This window comes from Vulpes vulpes, chromosome 4 (genome assembly GCF_048418805.1).
Source record: "Vulpes vulpes isolate BD-2025 chromosome 4, VulVul3, whole genome shotgun sequence".
Classification (NCBI taxonomy): Eukaryota; Metazoa; Chordata; class Mammalia; order Carnivora; family Canidae; genus Vulpes; species Vulpes vulpes.
This window is the reverse complement of record NC_132783.1, coordinates 119,241,301-119,260,999: the sequence shown is the minus strand read 5'-3', so window position 1 is coordinate 119,260,999 and position 19,699 is coordinate 119,241,301. Positions and strand designations below refer to the sequence as shown.

General features: G+C 35.9%; 1 protein-coding gene across 1 annotated transcript in view; it reads right to left on the bottom strand.

The window, feature by feature from the left end:
• The window catches only part of LOC112927583 (sperm-associated acrosin inhibitor-like), a 124,481-nt gene that overhangs the window by 28,192 nt on the left and 76,590 nt on the right, over positions 1 to 19,699 (bottom strand). The gene's annotated exons all lie outside the window — the stretch shown is intronic.

The following is a 19,699-nucleotide window of genomic DNA, read 5'->3' as shown; positions in this document are numbered from 1 at the left end:
TGTCCCATACATAGTGATTGAAAAAAATGCAAGTATAGCAATTCTCTTTGAGGGGCTAAGATGTTGGACCTAAGAAAAAAATTCAAAGTAGCTTTTATAATATAATGAAGGATCTAAAAAAAACTGTATTTATAGAATTAAAGAATGGCATGACAATATTTCATCAAATAGAGAATATCATGAAGATACAAACTTATTTGAAATAAATAAATGGAATTTCTGTAATTGAAAGTACAATAACCAAAACTTAAAAGTTCACAGTAGGCTTGAGCTAGCAGAAGAAAGTATCAGTGAACAGAGGTTAGATTAATAGGCAGTAAAAAATCTGAAGAACAGAAAATAAAACAAGATAAATTGAACACAATGTCAAAGAAATCTTGAACACCATTAAATGCACCAACATATGCATAATAGGAGTAGCAGAATAATACAAGAGAGAGAAAAGAGCAGAAAAACATTATTGTTTTTCTAAAAGCTGAAAAATTCTCAGATTTTATTTTAAAAACACTATTCTACATATCTAAGACAGTGTACTACTATTAGAGTAAATACAAAAAAAAATCCAAATCCAGACACATGACAATCAAAATACTGAAAGCCAAAGATAAAGAAAGCATGTTAAAAGCAGCAAAAGAAATAATGACTCATCATATATAGAAGGACAAAAATATAATTAACAGCTAACTTCCCATCAGAAAATATGGAGGTCAAGGACACCTGGGTGGCTCAGTGATTAAGCATTTGCCTTCAACTCAGGGCATGATCCTGGGGTCATGGGATTGAGTTCCACATCCCCTGCAGGGAGCCACTTCTCCCTCTGCCTATGTCTCTGCCTCTCTCTGTGTGTCTCTCATAAATAAATAAATAAATAAATAAATAAATAACATCTTTAAAAAAAAAAAAAAAGAAGAAAGAAAGAAAGAAAAGAAAAGAAAAGAAACGAAAAGAAAAGAAAAGAAAAGAAAAGAAAATATGGAGGCCAAAGGTGTTGGCTTAACATATTGCAGTTACTAAAAGGAAAAAAAAAACAAACAAACTTCACTCAAGAAGCTTATACCCCGAATAATAATCTTAACAAAATGAAGGCAAAACTAAAGACATTTTCAGAGAGAAAAATACTAATATAATTTGTTACTATAAGACCTTGGTCTTGACTTATAAGAAACATTAATGGAAGTATTTTTAGATGAAAGAAAGTGATATCAGACAGTACTTTGCATCCACATGAAAAAATAAAGTGCATTAAACTTCTGGAATGATAGCATGAGAAATTCTGCTGACCCATTCTCCAGTGAAAGTGGTAAAAAATTTTTTAAATCAAGTCTATGAAAATGGTCTTAAGGGCAAAGAGCAAATGAAGATTTATCTACTAAAAACATCTATAAAAACTCATAGGAAAGGCAAAAGTCTGCAGTATTTAAAGCAAAGTGCTTCTCCCTTTCCCTTTCCTGAGTCAATAAGATGGAGACTCCACTCCAGACTGCTTTATCCAAGAACACAAGAATATCTCTTTACCCAGCTCCAAGCTGGAGGGTTTTCTTCCAAGGAAGAGCAGGCCTTTAGAATTTCTCTTCTTACTTCCATCTGTCTGTTGCTGGGTTTAATTCCTGAGTGAGTAAATCCTAGAATTGGGGGCTTCCTCTTCCACCTTCCACTATATATATATATATATGATTATATATTATATATATATGATATATATATATATATGAATATATATATATATATTGAGGCTATGCCTTGGGTGTGGCTTATGGTGGATACTGCATACCTATGGTCCTTCTCCCAATTCATGAAGTAATAGTCCTACACCAGGAGAGGCAAACAAAGTGAACCTGAGGCTACTGCTGAGTGATTGAGTGACCACTGAGTGGTCAGGTGCTACAGAATGGGTGTCACTTAGAGAAAAGCTTGTCATTGTCTTCACACCTAGTTCTGAAGCCTTGGATCAGAGGTTTTGCCTTGGAGGAGAAGAAGACCATAAAACAGATAGCTCCAGATCTCTTCCCAAAGGAACTGACTTCATTTACAATAGAGCATGAAGAAATTTAAACCCCAGAGCTCTTTCAAAAAGCACAAAGGTTATTGTGAGGGGAATTAGGAAAAGATTTATGGACTTAACGAAGATACTGCATAGACTACAGGTTAGCTAGTTTGCAGGAGGCAAATCAGGAATAAGATAGCTTGGAGGAGCCTTCCTGTGGTAAGAAAAAATATAAAACACTGGCCTCAAGACTATTCCACCCAAGGAAATACAATTAGATTAGTTTGTAGAGGTATTTATGTCCTGAGACATTGTTGTAAACAGTAGAGTGATCTGCTGGCAATTAGTGGAGTGTAACAGATGGTCTATTCAGAGACAGAGTGAGAGAGGCCCAATCTGTACCACTGTCTTTCAAGGCAACTGTAGGCATTCCCAAAGTTGTGCCTCTTTAAAAAGCAGCATCAAAGACAATATTTAGGAAGAAACAGGGGAGTAAATGGCACTACAACTACTCAGCCTATCACTAAAAAAATAAACAAGCAAATAAGAAGAAACAGTCCTCGTGGGGGGAAGCAGTACCCAGAAACACTAGAGTCATTATATGTTCAGTTTCTAACAAAAATTAGGAGATATGCAAAGAAACAGGGAGGCACAAGCCATCACAATGAAGAAAAGCAGGCAACAGAATTGCCTATGAGAGAGACCAGATGTTGGATTTAACCAGAAAATTTTAAAGCATCATTATTAATATTTCAGAACTAAGGAAAACTTTGATTAAAGAAGTAATAGAAGGTATGAAAACAATGCCACCTCAAATAAAGAATATCAATGGAAAGAGGCAAATGGAAATTCTGGAAATTAAAGGCTCTTGAAGCAAAAAATAAAAAAAAAACCCTCAATAGAAGGGAACAATAGTCGATTTGAACTGGTAAAAGAAATAGTGAATTTGAAGATATATCAATACACATTATGCAAGCAAGAGAAAAGAAGAAATTTAAAAAATGGAGAAATGTGGGACGCAATGTAGCACACTAACAGTTGTATAATGGCAATATTAGAGGAGAGGAGAGGGAGGGAGACAAAAACTGATGAAATAGAGTCTGAAAACTGCCCAAGTTGGTTAAGAAAACAACCTAAACATCAAGGAAGCTCAACAAATACCAAGTAGGATAAACTACAAAGAGACCACAAATATACACATCATGGTAAAAATGCTGAAAGTCAAAGACAAGGAAAAAATAAAAGACAAGAAAAATGATACTTAGAAGCAACATTCAATAAGATTAATGGCTAACTTCGCAGCAGAAACAATGGGGCTAGAAGATAGTGGGATAACATGCAAAGTGCTCAAGGGAAAAATTATTAATCAAGAATGTCAAGTAAAACCCATTGTTATTCAAAAATGAAGCTGAAATTAAACAGACCCAAACAAAAATTTTAAGAATTTTATTTTCAGCAGATCTGCATTCAGGAAATGCTAAAAGATGTTCTTCATTTAGTAGATTTCCTTTTCATTTTATTGATTGTTCCCTTTGCTGTAAAGAAGCTATTTAGTTTGATGTAGTCCCACTTGCTTATTCTTGTTTTTATTGAATCTGCTTTTGGTGTCAGATTCAAAAATATCATCAATCCCATGCTAAAGAGCTTACCACCCACATTGTCTTCTAGGACTTTTATGGTTTCAGGTCTTACATTCAAGTCTTTATTGAAGTTTGAGTTAATTTTTGTGTGTGGTATACCAATCCATTTTCACTCTTTTCCATGTGGCTGTCCAATTTTTCCAATGCCTTTTCTTGAAGAGACTGTTCTTTATTTCTTGTATTTTCTTTCCCCTATTGTATATTTTTGTCATAAACGAATTGGCCATACATGCATGGGTTTATTCTGGGCCTCCTATTCTGTTCTATTGATATATGTGTGTTTTCATGCCAATACTATAAATTACTATATGTTTTCATTACTATAGTTTTGCAATAGCATTTGAAATCAGGGTGAATGATACATACAGTTTTGTTCTTCTTATTCAAGATTTGTTTTTTTTTTTTTTTGGAGTCACTTATGGCTCCACATGAATGTTTGTTCTATTTTTGTGTAAAATGTCACTGGAATTTTTTTGGATTTATTTATTTATTTGAGAGAGATAGGAGTGAGCAGGGGGAGAAGTGGGAGAGAGATAGAATCTCCAGCAGACTCCCCATTTGAGCACAGAACCTGTTGCATGAGTAAGTGCTTGTGGCCCTACAGTGCCACATTGCCTTCTCTGTCACAATTAAGCTCTATGCTGGGTTATTATCTTGATCTTTCAGTTGCAGGAGACAGTTTTTTTAAAATGACAGCGGATGATCTCTGGCCCTAAACTTTTCTTTAAATTAGCTACTGACCAACCTGAACCTAATGTTTTCTCCCTTCATGTATTGATGAGACTTAATACCAACACCCAATATCAGAGTCATAACTACTCCGTGTTGAGTGTGGCAAGATAGAGATGGAAGGATGTGCCCTGGCTTATGTGATGTCTTTGATGTTTGGGAGGCATAGGAAATGCACCTTCCTCTCAATTTTGCTCTGAACCTAAAATTGCTCTGTAAAAAAAAGTCTTATTTAAAAAAAAAAGACAAAGAAACCCATTTTAAAAATGGGCAAATGACCTGAACAGATATTTCGTCAATTAGATCTGGAAATGGCCAATAAGCACATGAAAACATAATAAACATCATTAGTAATAATCAGAAAAATATAAAATCACAATGAGATACCACTTCACACTCATTTGGATGTCTGAACACATGCAATGTACAACACCAAGAATGAACCCACAAAGTAAACTACAGACTTTATGTGATAATGATGTACCAGTGTAGTGTATTTGTTTTCATAACAAAGATACTGCTCTGGTTGGGGACATTGAGAATGAAAGTGGCTAGGCAGGTGTGAATGCAGGGAGTATATGGGAAATGTTTCTACCTTTTGCTGAATATTGCTGTGACCTAAAAGTATTCTTAAAAATGTATATTATGTAAATGGAAGTTATACCTTTGTCCTGGCTGAGACCGTATCCACTGGCTCTCTATTCTGATCCTCACCACTCTTTACCAAATGGAGATAATGTTTGGGTGCTTCTAATGCCCACTGATGTGCACAGTGATACTTTAAGCCTACCTTCAGGTCCATCAATCTAGACACTCCATACAGGGGAGGGTCTACCCATCACTTCTATGCTATAGTGGGCTCTGGAATTTTGTGAGGACTTTCTGGCTTCCAGGACCCTGAACAGAAATTGAGACATAGATTTTTAATACTCTTAGATACTCAATCATGTCTGAATTCAACAAACCCTCTTGATATTGACCCCTTCCCATGGTTGATGGGATGACTCTTAGATACTCAATCATGTCTGAATTCAACAAACCCTCTTGATATTGACCCCTTCCCATGGTTGATGGGATGACTATGGATACGATCCATAGTCACTCTTTTGAACTATCACCAGTATCAAAGACATTTCTTCCTTGGAATTTCTTTCCTCTCAATCCATAAAACATTGTAATTAACAAATATAATCATAAATCTTTGTTCCATAACATTGATTTTATGAAAGCAATAATTCACCTCAGGGTGCTTTATCACTGACATGATGACTTCATTCTGAGCAATAAGGCTCTTGACCAGGAAAATACATAACCTCACAGATTAGAGTCAGAACATTTCTCCAAATCTAAGAGTATGGAAAGCACATAACAGTTCCATTTAAATGCCACATAAATTGTATTCTAAAAAATAGAGAAAAAATGGCAAAATACTTTAAATGAGTTCACTGGATCTGATCTACTGCAAAATGTTTCAGATCCACTGAAGCATTTAATGTACTTCACCAGTATGTAGTTATCCTAAGACAATACTTGATCTTTATAATCTGTAGTTATTGAGGGGTCTAGCTTGCCATTTATTTTTCTCTCTCTATTGTAGAATAAATGTTCACATAAAAATTTAATTTCTCATCGTTTTTAATAATAAAGTATGTGTAAATAAATACACTAAAAAAAAAGTAGTGTAAATAAATACACTAAAAAAAACCAGGGCTCTTTACCTAGTTGTATATATAGGGAGACATGAATGTAGGAGATGGAGGTGGGGCAGAAGCAAAACAAAAACTAAAAACATATATGTATTTATAAATATTATAATATATAAATATTATTATATGTAAATACATATATATGTATTCAAATTATCATCCCATGGAATGATATTAATGTCCTTAAAGCGGAGTGGAAGTTTCTCCATCATCAAGACATGGAAACTGCATATACAAGATCCAACTTGAGCAAGTCCTGAAGGCACAAGTAAGTTGCATGAGTAAGTGCTTGTGGCCCTACAGTGCCACATTGCCTTCTCTGTCACAATTAAGCTCTATGCTGGGTTATTATCTTGATCTTTCAGTTGCAGGAGACAGTTTTTTTTAAAATGACAGCGGATGATCTCTGGCCCTAAACTTTTCTTTAAATTAGCTACTGACCAACCTGAACCTAATGTTTTCTCCCTTCATGTATTGATGAGACTTAATACCAACACCCAATATCAGAGTCATAACTACAATTTTCCTATGCCTCCCAAACATCAAAGACATCACATAAGCCAGGGCACATCCTTCCATCTCTATCTTGCCACACTCAACACGGAGGAAAACTTTAAAATTACATTGTTAGAGCATGCCATGGGACACCAACACTATTTGCTACCAGGCACAAGATATTCAGTGCCATTTGGTGGGCCAGATATCCAACTCTAGAATCACATCCTTATAATCTACTCCCTATAATCATGATGGCACCTACTGTCATAGGCTTGCCTTTCAGGAAGATCTTAATATGTTGATTCATTTACTAGTGTTTATTGAAGAAATGCCCCCGGAAGATATGAGTTAAGGAGTGGAGTTGTTGAATAAGGAGGAGAAACAAGTAGAGCAAAGATGCAATTTTATGTGAATTTCCAGAGGTAGCTTCATTCCATGAGGAGTGTAAATTACAGCAAAGTTTGTTCTGCAGCAAGGCAAGAAATCCGTGCTGCCGTTCTCCTGCAGCATTACTCACTCACTACATAGAGATTGCTACAAGGAAATGTAAATTCCTAGCACTTGGCTTTTGGAACATCCAGACAAAATAGCACTAGTATCTAGTACAGGTAGTACTCTAAAGAAGGTTGTGATGCAAGTCATAATGAGCAAAGTATATGAAATCTGGGAAATAGGAGTAAAGATTCAATTGGTAAATGGAATCTGGGTGAAGCACACACCAGTGGCCTCTACAGTATCCATGTATTCAGCACCCTGTTCAAGAACCAAAATGTTACCAGAATCCCTAAAGCCCTCCCCACTTTTATTCTCTACTACTAACTCCTAGGATAACAACTATCCTGGCATCAAATACCATAGTTTGTTTCTGCCCATTTTGCACTTTCTGTAAGAGGAATTGTACAGCATGTCCTCTTTTATTTTTGGTTTCATTTACTCATCTTTGTATTTGTAAGATTCATCATGCTGTTGTATGTATCGGTAACTCATCTTTTACTGCTATTTTTGTATTTACTATATGAGTATAATTAATGTTTTTATCTGTTTTACAGTGAAGAACACTTAGATTATTTGTAGGTTTTGGCCATTGTGAATAAATTTGTGTCCTACATTTCTGGTTATGAGTTTTAGTGCACAAATGCTGTCAGGTTTGCTGTGCAATTATTCCATCCTGGTGTATTTTTCAGCATTAATAGTTAACACATCTTCCCAATTGAATTGAGTCCATTTACACTCACAACTGTAATGTACAAGTTTTCCATTTTCCACATCTCCTCACCAAGCTTTGGCTTTACCAATCTTTGCGTTTAGCCACTTAGTGAGGTTTAGTGATATATCATTGTTGCTTAATTTTTGTATCTTTGGGATGCCTGGATGGCTCAGTGGTTGAGTGTCTGTCTTTGACTCAGGGCATGGTCCCAGAGTCCCAGGATCGAGTTCCACACCAGGCTTTCCTCAAGGCACCTGCTTCTCCATCTACTTATGTCTTTGCCTCTCTTTCTGTGTCTCTCTTGAATAAATAAAGTCTTTTAAAAAATAATTTTTGTATTTCTGATAATGAGTAATATTGTTTCTCATGATGCAGTACCGTGAAAGTCACCTGTTTGAAGATTGAAGGGCCTCCACTTCATCTCTCTGAATAATTGTATGGACGAGAATACTACTTCCCCAACATCTGCAACCACTTTTAATTGTTTATATGGAAAAGAATATATATCTACTGTGTATGTTGAGCCATTGTGCATTTTAGGATTATTTGCTACAATGGCTTTCTTACATTAATATGAGTATTTTCTTTTTCATAAGTATTAAATATAGTGCAATCCCCATCAGTATTCTCTTATTAACTCAGAGAATATGTGTTAATTTGCAAGCATATGGATAGTACATGTTACCATATGTATTTCAGAATACACAGTCTGTGATGCCTTGGAATTTATTGAGGCTTCCTTTATTACCTAAAAGATAGTCTAGTTTTCTAAATGTTCCCTGTGTGCTTAAAAAGAGAGTTTATTTTGTTTATTTGATCTAAAGTTCTACATATATTTAAAAATACAAGCAAATTATACTTATTTAAGTTATACTTATTTTAGAATAAGTGTTTCTATTGGTTTATAGTATTCTGGTTTTTTATACTGACTATGATTCTTAGGAGTCTAAGTGATTTTATGTGGGAACCTGTGTTTCCATGAATTCTGTATGATAACATGTACTAAGGAAACTAAAGTCAGGCCCTCATCTGAGTTCTTCCTGGTGACTCTTAGTACTCCCAGGAGGATATAAAAGGGAAGTGTTGATAATTTTTGAAGCTGTTCTATCAAGACTGGAGCAGGACTGATCTTTCACTAACATCCACCCACAAGGAGACAGCCACATTCCTTTTGACTACAGTCAAAGGTTATGCAACTCATTGGTTAAGATATTAAACTGGATATTTACCCAAAGAAAATGAAAACACTAATTCAAAACAATCATATGAAATCAGAGTGGGAAACAAACCATAGGAGACTCTCAACTATAGGAAATGAACTGAGAGTAGTTGGAGGGGAGGTGGACAGGAGGGGAGGGGTAATTGGGTGATGGGCCTTAAGCAGGGCATTTGACGTAATGAGCACTGGGTAACATATGCAACTGATGAATCACTAAACTCTACCTCTGAAACTAATAATACACTATATGTTAATTAATTAAATTTAAATTTAAAAAAAACAAAAAGATATATGCACCTCGGTGTTTATTGCAACACTATGTACAATGACCAAGATATGGAAGTAACTGAAGTGAGAGCTGATAGATGAATGGATAAAGAAGATGTGATATATACATATCATATATATATATCATATAAAAATATAATAAAATGGAGTATTATACAGCCATAAGAAGGATGAGATCTTGCCATTTGCCATTGTCATTTGTGAGATCTTGCCATGGATGGACCTAGAGGGTATTATGCTAAGAGAAATAAGTCAGACTGAGAAAGACAAATACTATATGATTTCACTCATATATGGAATCTAAAAAAAACAAAACAAATGAATAAACAAGCAACAAGAAGAATCCACTTATAAATACAGAGAACAAACTAATGGTTGCAAGAGGAATAGATAAAATGGGGGTAGGGAGGTGCTAAGGTACATATTTCCAGTTATGGAGTGAATAAGTCGTGGGAATAAAAGGTAAAGCATAGGGAATAGAGTCAATGATATTGTAACAGTGTTGTACGGTGACAAATGGAAACTACAATTGTAGTAGCACAGCATAACATATAAAGATGCTAAATCACTATGGTTTACACCTGAAACTAATGTAAGATTGTGTGTCAGTTGTATTCAAGTAAAAAAAAAATTTAATTGTGGCCTTTGCTTCTGTACATGAAAGTTTTCTTTGATCCAACACCCTCCCTACTTCCTAAGAAAAAACACAGGGTAGCCATTGTCATACTTTTAATATTACACAATAATACTTCTTCAATGCAGAAAACAAACATAAAAAGGCACAAATTCAAAATACATACAAAAATATACATAATCTTAAGAAATAGCAATGGCCATTTTTAACAGTTCAGAATTTGTCATTATATTTTTACATACAAATTTTTTTAAGATTTTTTTTATTTATTCATGAGAGACACAGAGAGAGACAGAGACACAGGCAGAGAAAGAAGCAGACTCCGTGCAGAAGCCCAACGTGGGACTCCATCCCGGTACTCCAGGATCACGCCCTGGGCCGAAGGCAGGCGCTAAACAGCTGAGCCACCCAGGGATCCCTTACATACAATTTTATTGAAAGTTGTTTTTACCCACATTACACATGATTTTCATTATATGTTATACTAAAATTTACTTTATTCTACAATGTGTAAACTTATATTTCATAGAGTATATGATGATATATTTCCCTGTCAATAAATATTTTTACAATCTTATTTTTAATAGTTACTTATTTTTTTTCATTCACAGATACACCAAAATATGACCACTCTCTGTAAGATGATTCCTATTTTGCAATATCACAAAAAGTCCTGTTATGAATATTTCTGGAAACAACTTTATGATGAACTCTCACATGAGAGAGTTTATAAGTTCTACAAGTTTATGTTCTCATCAGCACTTTCACCAACTTCAAACGTTTACAGTCTCTTTTTTATCTTTGACAGTTTTCCTATTACAAAGAATATTCAGATATAGAGATTTTATTCAATTCATTTTCAATATTTATCAATTATTTATATAGTAACTGTCCTTTCACTTACTGATATAATAAATTACACTAATATCCTTTTTAGATTTTTTAAAATTTATACATAGAGAAAGAGAGAGAGGGAGAGAGAGGCAGAGACACAGGCAGAGGGAGAAGCAGGCATTATACAGAGAGCCTGAGGTGGGACTCAATCCAGGATCACGCCCTGGGCTGCAGGCGGTTCTAAACCACTGTGCCACGGGGGCTGCCCTAATACCCTTTCTAATATGTAACTGTCCTTTCATTCTTGAAATAAATCCTACTTCTTCATTGTAAACTATTTGGCATACTCAAGTTTTTTTTTTTTTTTTTGACATACTCAAGTTTTATTGACTAATCTTTATAACCTTAATGTATTTCTAAGACTTTTAATATAAAATAGCATTGATGCCTCCCATACACAAAGCAACTTGCACAGATTGGAAGATAACAGATTGAAGAATTTCACAATATCAACACACCCATTTAAGCATCACCCAGACCGAGCAACCAGACACTATCAGCACTCCAGAAGCCCCTCAAGTCCCATTAGCATTATTAGCTTCATCCATTTGGATGTTCCCGTGTTATCTCAAACATCTTCACAAAAACTTATTCTCCAAAGCATCTCACCATCTATCATCAGGGTTGCTGGTAACTTCTATATCACAAGCTAGGCCTACAGTGCTCTTGACTCCCAGCTTAATGTCACAGCTTTTCAAGGTCTGACCCTACTCTGTTGACCATAACAGTCCTGACTGCCCACTTCTCATCCAAATAACTGCTCTCTTTCCTTAGCGAAAATGTTAGACCCCCTTAATTAGGTTTAGCTTCACTCCAGGTTATGAGGCTCTGACCAATCCTAGTTATGGATTTTTAAAAAGCACAGGTGCAGCTTAGATGATCCCAGATTAAATAGATTTGCACATCCTCCCACTCTGGTTATGGATCCTGATTATGATAGCTGTGCTTCCGATTTGCTTTAGGTTCACGGTCTTATATACCAGGTAATAGCTACTTTTTTAAAAAAGATTTTATTTTTTAATTTATTCATAGAGACAGAGAGAGGCAGAGACACAGGCAGAGGGAGAAGCAGGCATCATACAGAGAGCCTGAGGTGGGACTCCATCCAGGGTCTCCAGGATCACACCCTGGGTTGCAAGCGGCGCTAAACCACTGCGCCACCGGGGCTGTCCTAATAGCTACTTTCTTACTACATTTCCCTTGGGTAGACTCCATGCCTTGCTGACATTACTAGGAACCTATTTTCCATGAGACTCAAGTTCAGCCTTGGATAACCTAGGTGTTTACTGCTTTTATTTCCAAAGGCCATTTTTTTCCAGCATAAAATGAAAAGGAAAACATATTTTTGCCTCAGTGCTTTCCTAAATTATTGTTTGTCCTTTCCTGTCATTTCCATCCCTATGCTGCCATACCCACCCACTTCACCAATTATCTCTGCCCAGAAATATGGCATACAGCACTCCTTTCCAACTTCCCTGCTGCCCCACTATCCACTCAAGTTGAATCAGATAAGGCCATCCTTTGACTTTGTTGCGTGCTACCCATCACAGCTGGAGGCACATGGATAAATGTCTTTCTTTATAAAAGAGTGCTTTACTATTCAAAAGGAATACAGCATAAAGTTACAATTATAGGCTATACATGAATTTGTTCAGAGAGAAAGTCAGAAGATCCTACATCAGGGAATCACATTGCATGGATTTATGCACACTGTTTAACCTGGCTCCTCTTCCCTCTGATTTATGGTTTATCTTTCAAGGTGTCAGTTTTTTATCCATTGGAATTTCCACCCACCATCAACATCCCACAGATTGGAAGAGATTCAGAGCTGATGTGGTCTTACTGGGGGATTCCTCCTTTTCAATATTCTAATCAGTGTGAGTTGCCTATTTGCCAGGAAAAAGTGCACACACACATATGCACGCACATACACACACACACATCTGCCAACATCAAGTAGTAATTCTTATATTAATTCTCACTTTAAACCAGTGTTTTTTACACTAACGGCTCTGATTCATAAATATATTGTGAAATCAAAGTGGATTGCAACCTGAATCTTAATGGAATAAACTAGAAGAAAACAGAATGCAATAGAAAATACCATAGTGCATTGCACACAGGGTAACTGGTTTTGTGAAATGTATGTTTCATATATGTGAATGTGTATGTATTTGTGTTTTGGTTGTAATATAAAACTTATTTCTTACTATGGGTTGCATTAGATAATGCAAAGATATGAAAAAACATATAAACATATAAAGAAGTTTTAAAAACTTCTAATTGCAAGATTCTCATCTTCTACTAAGGTAGATAACATTATTAAGGCAGAGTATTGTTTATTTTATTTCAAGCTTCAAGAACATGCATGCTACTTCAATCCAGACAAAAGAAAAAAGCCAAATATCTTTTAATAAAAATACCATTTTAGTAATAATTCAGTTATGTTCTTAGGCATAAGCCTTTGATTTCCTCAGGTTTTATTCCATCAAAGAAAAGAAAATGTTCTGTTCTTTTAATTATCTTGCGTTGGGAAGGTACTCTCTCTTCTTCTGATATTAGTTCCACCCATGACTCAGGTTTTCCTCACCAACTGCCACATCCCCTAGCTGACTGCCTTTCGACTTTTTTGTATTCCTCCTTGTTATCTGCTTTTAATAAAACTCTAAGATTTATAAGAGCAGTAATTTAATGGATTCCAGGCCATCTCTATAACCTAGCATAAATCTGGCACTTAATGGATAATCAATAAGGAGTGGTAGAGTCAAATCAAATTCTGGCCCTCCTTTTTCCTATCTGTTGGTGTTTGTCTGGTCAATGTCAATGACATGACTGGATCTATAGGACAATATTACATAATATGTAATATTACAGTACATTACATAAATTACATAAATAGTAATAATGAATGCATTACTTAGTTCCATCAGGAAAAAGACCTTATAAGTTAAACAAAAAGGAAGAAATATGATGACAAGACATTAAGTGCCTCATAGATGGTCCAGCTACCCATGGTTTGCCTACACTTTTTACCATTTATGAAACAGAGCCTACAAGAAACTCAGCTGCAAATCCAAGCAGGTAAAAATGATAGTTCTTGGATATAATGTTTTGAGCCAAAAAGTCATCTGTGCTCCTTTCATGGTCCTTTGGCTAGGGAGAACAGATTTTTGTCAGGGTTGTTCTTTGGCTTGTGCCTCCTGGTGTTTCCAGGCTGCTATCTTCCTCAGCTCCAAGTCTGGGATACATGAAGCAAAAAGAAAACCCAGGAAATTCACCATCATATTATTCTCCAAGGCTCCACGTCCTTAACTAATCCACTTTTTCTCCTCCTTACTGTCTTCTTATGTTTATTTTATATGTATTTTCATTTGTTTTAGTGGTAAAAATAGGGAAAATCTACCTACTACATAGTCCAGAAGCATCTGTAGTGTTTTATAAATTTCAGTTATGTCAATTTGGTATATCGTGTTATTCAAGTTATCTGTAACTTTTCTTTCTATCTTCTGTGCTAATGTTGCTGGCATTTGAAGTGTACTTCACCAATTATATGGAATTCAAAGTAGATAATACTGTCTTTTTTCCAGTTATACTGCAGATATGGGCATTAGGGAATTTTATGTACTCTCCAGAGTATGCTCTATTTTTTTTTCCTTTTTTTCTTTTGGAAGATGTGTGAAGAGATCTGACTTCCTCAGCCACTGTTTTCCTACAAAGATCAAGAGATCTTCTTCTTAATGTTAATGCCTTTTCTATCTTGCAAAACTAAAATTATGCTGGTACATAAAGGATCTCTTACGCCTTTGAAAATGAGGGAAATGGGGCTCCACAGAAGCAACAGGTAATTAATAGCGAAAGACCTTTGAATCTTCAACAGATTGAACTGTCTTTAGTTGGAAGCTGCAGGAATTTTCTTTTCTCACGTGAATTTAATTTCTAAAGTAACTGCTCTACAGACACTAGAAAGGTTGACACTAGTACTAAGCTGATCCAAAAAGCTTCTAATTATCTTCTTCCCTCGTCTTCACCATTCTTATGATCCATACTTCATTCAACCTCCATGTCCTGCCCCCAAAGGTCTCTAAGACACTTTTTGTCTGTTGTCAATAGAATTTGGATATTCATGAACAAGTTAATTTCAGTTTTATAAAATAAGATGTTAAATTTCTTCACATTCAAGTTTTACTTTACATAATAACCCCATAATATAACCAAGGAAGAGCCAATGTAAGATTTGAATAGGGCAACAAGATCAGATTGTGTTTTTAAAAATAGCATTCTTGGAATTCCTATACATTAAGCAAATAGATAAATTCCCCTGCAAGTTGAAAAGAAGGCATGTCACATTCATGTATGAAACTGGCACAAAAAAAGACACATAGATCAATGGAACAAAATAGAGAACTCAGAAATGGACCCTGAACTCTATGATCAACTCATATTCAACAAAGCAGGAAAAAATATCCAATGGAAAAAAGACAGTCTCTTCAATAAATGGTGTTGGGAAAATGGGACGCCACATGTAGAAGAATGAAACTAGACCATTCTCTTATACCATACAGAAAGATAAACTCAAAATGGGTGAAAGACCTAAATGTGAGACAGGAATCTATCAAAATCCTAGAGGAGAACACAGGCAGCAACCTTTTTGACCTCAGCTGCAGCAACTTCTTACAAGACACATCACTAAAGGCAAGGAAAACAAAAGCAAAAAATTAATTACTGAGATTTCATCAAGATAAAAGGCTTATGTGCAGCAAAGGAAACAGTCAACAAAACCAAAAGGCAACCTACAGAATGGGAGAAGATATTTGCAAATGACATATCAGATAAAGGGCTAGTATCCAAGATCTATAAAGAACTTACCAAACTCAACATCCAGAAAACAAACAATCTAGTCAAGAAATGGACAAAAGACATGAACAGACATATCTCCAAAGAAAACATACAAATGGCCAAAAGACACATGAGAAAATGCTCTACATCACTTGCCATCAGGGAAATACAAAGCAAAATCAAAGTGAGATACCAACTCACACCAGTGAGAATGGCTAAAATTAACAAGTCAGGAAACGACAGATATTGTTGAGGATGTGGGGAAAGGGGAACCCTCTTACAGTGTTGGTGAGAATGCAAGCTGGTATAGCCACTCTGGAAAACAGTGTGGAGGTTCCTCAAGAAGTTAAAAATAGAGCTACTCTACAATCTTGCAAATGTACTACTGGGTATTTACCCCAAATATATAGATGTAGCGAAATGAAGGGGCACCTACACCTCAATGTTCACAGCAGCAATGTCCACAATAGCCCACTTGTGGAAGGAAAAGAGATGTCCTTCAACAGATGAATGGATAAAGAAGATGTGAGATACACACACACACACACACACACACACACACACACACAATGGAACATTACTCAGTCATCAAAAAGGATGAATACCTACCATTTACATTGACATGGATGGAAATGGGGAGTATTATGCTAAGTGAAACAAATCAATCAGAGAAAGACATTATCATAAGGTTTTACTCATGCAGAATATAAAAAAGGGTGCAAAGGACCATAAGGGAAGGAGAGGAAACTGAATGGGGGACATTAAGGAGGAGACAAACCATAAGAGACTCTTAACTCTCGGAAACAAACTGAGGGTTGCTGAAAGGGAGGTGGGTGGGAGGATGAGGTAACTGGGTGATGGGCAATGAGAAGAGCACGTAATGTGATGAACATGGGTGTTATACACAACCGATGAGTCATTGAAAATTGCACTGGAAAATAATGGTGTACTATATGTTGGCAAATTGAATTTAAATTTTAAAAAAAGAAAAAAGACCACATTATAAAGATGCTACTTTTATCAAATTTATGTGACTCCAATAAAAATTTCAGTAAGGTTATATCTTAGTCTAGACACAATATATCTAAAATACATTTGGGAAAACACATTTTCAAGAACATCCAAGAACAAAGTAAAACACAAAAATAATGAATAGATCCTTTCCTTTTTTCCTTGCATATGTATTACTGAATACCTATTAAGTGGCAAAAAACAAACAAACAAAACAAAACAAAAAAACCTTCCAATGCACTGCAGTTATAAGGTTTATATTGGGTATAGGTAAGACCTTTTCCTTCATGGAGCATATAAGCTAATTACCTAGGAGACAGTATTATGGAGAGATCAAGAGTACTGGTTTTGGAAGGAGGGACAAAGATGGGAAAATCAAAGATGCTGCCAAGAGAAGCATATGGTATGACACAAGACATTCATGGTATTTGTCTAAAAAGATTGATGGATAAGTAAAAGGGAACATTCATTCTCTAAGATGAGAGAAAATGTGGAGAAAGTAAGTAGACATGGGCTTTGGGGTTAAACATACCTGTATTTGAATACCATCTCTGACCATTAGTCACTAGTTATTTCATTACTACTCATTAGTAGCTAGTCAATTTCAGCGAATGAATTTACTCTTCTAAGCTTCAATCTCTTTTTCTCTTATACACGTCTCACAATGACATAAGCCTCATGGGATTATTGTAAGGAATAAAGGTGATGAGGAAAGTAGACCACATAACCAGGTACTGGCAGAAAGAAAGGGCTGGACAAATGTGTAGATCCTAAGTAAGTTGATATGGAGAGAAGCATACAAATAGAAAGAAATGTAGATGATATTTCCAGAATTACAAGGCAAAGAAGAAGAAAAAAGTAGAGTTGGTTCACCCTAAAGCTTCTTTATTTAATAAAAAGAGGTGAACTTTTCTACTAAAAGTAATATAGGGGAAGTATGGTCAGATGACTGGAAAAAACAGATTAAAAAAGAAATTATATGGATATGGGTGGCATAGTTAGCAACTGATATTAAATAAGTGGCTTTCTTAAGAGGCTAGCAGGTTTAGGTTGACAAACCAAGATTAGCCAAGGTCTGAAGTAAAAAAATAGGAAGTTGAGTTTATCCTGGCTTGGAAGAGGGAAGAATAAAGGGTAGGATGTCAAGGGAGTATGGCCATGTCAAGAAGCTAATTATAAATATCAGACTATGGGACTCAGGTTTAGAAGAAAAGACAAAACAGCAAAATGAGTGCTAACTACTCGAGAGAATTTAAAACTCTCGATAAAACTTTTCCAGTTAATGGCCACATTTTTAGGCTTTCATATGTTGAAGCAGAGGGAAACAAGTGGAGAAACTGGGAAGCTTAAGTATTGCAAAGATTATTAGTTGCAGTACTCGAGTTTCCTGGGCTAATGTCAGAAATCATGTCCTAGAAAGATAAAACATGTAAACTTTCTGAGAAGCAGAATGGGCTAAGTACCTCAGGAGGCAGAAGAGAGCAGAACGATGAATCAGCCTTGACTTAGGCAGGAAAGTCCACCAGGCCATCTGGAATGTGGGAGCCAATTAACCTTTGCAAATGTGGTCAAATATTTAGGATGCTGGTCCTTCTTGTTCTTGTGATCTACAACCAGTAACCACAAGTATGGAATCTCCAGATCTGTTCCTGCCTGTTGGAGCCTGAAACACCAGAGGAGGTGGTTCAACAGAAGGATCAAAGTAGGAAACAGCCATTAGAGTAATTTCATGCCAAGTAAGTGGTCACTCAACTGAGCAAGGAAGTTGCTCCCTGTGCTCATCATGATCTTGGCCACAGGTTTATAGAATAGCAACTTTACTCAAGGCTAGCTGTGACCTCAGGGTGACTAGAGCAAGCTCATATTCTGCAGCAACCTCATTCAGGTAATATTTCTTCACTTCCTGTATCCTTAGTTCAAATCAGTGATGGGGTCCCTGCATTTCTCCTCTGTCAGTAGATTTTCCCATGTTTGTCTTTCTCCAGTGTCCTCCGTTAGTTTCTTCTGCACATGAAAGTTGAGACAAATTCACTGCTAATAGGGTTCTCCCTCATTTCTTTGCATGCCCACCAGCTACAATTTGGAGTAGAGACAGATGGACAGAGTAGGACAGGAGGAAGTTGAGGAAATTACTTGGAAAATGTCTCCTCTCTGGGCCTAAATATTTCCATCCCCACAAAAGAAATTGCTAATTTAATATAGATAAATTCTTTACTTATAACAGTATCAGTTGATCATCCCAAATGCTTTGAAGTTCATACTTTTTCTGAGGCTCACACTTCTAGGAGATGTTGGAGCTAGGATTTGAACTCAGATCTCTCTAATAGATACATACAGAAATAGATATTGATATATAATAAAAAATTATGTATATCTATCAAAAAATCATAAAAATTATATCTAGATATATATCCTGATCTTTGCATCAGGGAAGGTATATATAATTTTTATGACCCAAGACCAACAGCTCCATTTTCAATTCATTCTTTGTATTTGAGCATGTGTCAGTAGTCTGGAAGAAGACACTGAGCCAGAAAATGAAGGACTGAAGAAAATGGTCTATCCCAGGAATCAAATGACTCACATTAAAAAGTGACATGTCCCTGATAATATAGGACAGTCATCAGTTCACACTTGTTTTATCAGAATTTTTAATAAATTCTTAAACTGTCTATATTTAATAACATGACTGTTCCCGTGTAGATGCTATATTATACGGTGAATCTATGTAAAAAGAACATGCCTGGGGCCAGCTCTAGTGAGAACCCCAAGACTAGTTCCTCTTCCAACCAGGACTGGGATTATAAATAGCTGCTGGCAGGGAAAAAAAAGTTATTTTAATGGTTTACTTTCCCTCTTTGGAGCAGAAGGGCCTTCTCAGGTCTGAGCCCATGGGATCAGGTCAGTATGAGACCATCATGATCAAGTTTATAGGAATGCAGCACCTCAAGGTAGTGGGTTCTCTCATGTTTGGAAAGCCAGCTGTGCAAGATATTAGGAATAAACTATCTCAAGCCTTTTCCCAGGCCTCATCTGAGCAGGACATTGGATGG